The sequence below is a fragment of the Teleopsis dalmanni genome, chromosome X (assembly GCF_002237135.1).
Source record: "Teleopsis dalmanni isolate 2A chromosome X, ASM223713v2, whole genome shotgun sequence".
Lineage (NCBI taxonomy): Eukaryota > Metazoa > Arthropoda > Insecta > Diptera > Diopsidae > Teleopsis > Teleopsis dalmanni.
The window spans coordinates 51,859,606-51,860,622 of NC_051848.1; the positions used below are offsets into that span (position 1 = coordinate 51,859,606).

General features: G+C 22.6%; 1 non-coding gene across 1 annotated transcript; it reads right to left on the reverse strand.

The window, feature by feature from the left end:
- Positions 1 to 234: 234 nt before the first annotated feature.
- Trnal-caa lies at positions 235 to 356 on the reverse strand. Its single transcript has 2 exons — positions 319 to 356; positions 235 to 279 (listed from the first exon to the last, which is right to left on the reverse strand). It is a non-coding gene; the product is annotated as a tRNA-Leu (tRNA).
- Between the last annotated feature and the right edge of the window lie 661 nt (positions 357 to 1,017).

Sequence of the window (1,017 nt, forward strand, 5' to 3'; positions counted from 1 at the left end):
AAAATGTGTGTAAATTATGTTTCATTTGACCCTACTTTCCAAATATTTTGACACAGTGTTAACACTGTTAATAACACTGTTATTAACACTAATATTAAAATATATTTAATGTAATTAAATTAAAATAAAAGAGTATTTTAGAAATAGACCTACACATAAGGTGATAAAATTGCAGAGAAAAAAAAAATCTGTTAAAATTCATATAAAAATAAAAAAAAACAACCAAAAAATTTTTGTCAGAAGTGGGATTCGAACCCACGCCCTCAGAGAGGACCAGAACGCTCAGTTTAACCCAATCAGTTTAGGCAAGTTTTCACACTTGAGTCTGGCGCCTTAGACCGCTCGGCCATCCTGACATGTGTTTGGACCATAAAATTAAATAAATATAAATTAAATATTTAAACAAATACACGTCATGTACATTTATATATATAGATATATGTATACAAATACATACATATTTTTTTTAATATGGACTAAAATATTACAAGTAAAAAAAAAATATATATATAAGATAAGATATTGAAAACTATTATTACAATAACTAAATATAAAAATATATTAGAAAATTTATTAAATTAGAGTCTACGTCATACGTAAGTATTTTTAATCATATGATGTGATTAATACTTGAAAATACTATACATATATGTGATATTTTTTGATATACAACTATTATGTATGTTTGATATATAATGAATATATATATATATCGACTAAAATTTTATATTTATGATCTTTTATCATAATAAGCAATATTTAAGTATAAATACTGATATTACTAATATACTTTAAGTATATCAGTAATCAAGTACTATAGTCTGAATTAGAACTATTATATTATATATAAGAATAATGAATATTTTTCATTATTATGGGCGGTATGGGCGGAACAAAGTAATGTGTCAGGGAGAACCCACATAAAATCTAAGTGCCACCAAAAAAAAAAAAACAATAAGAAATATATAAGAAAAATAATATAAATAATATATTAATATAAAATAATATAAAAATTTA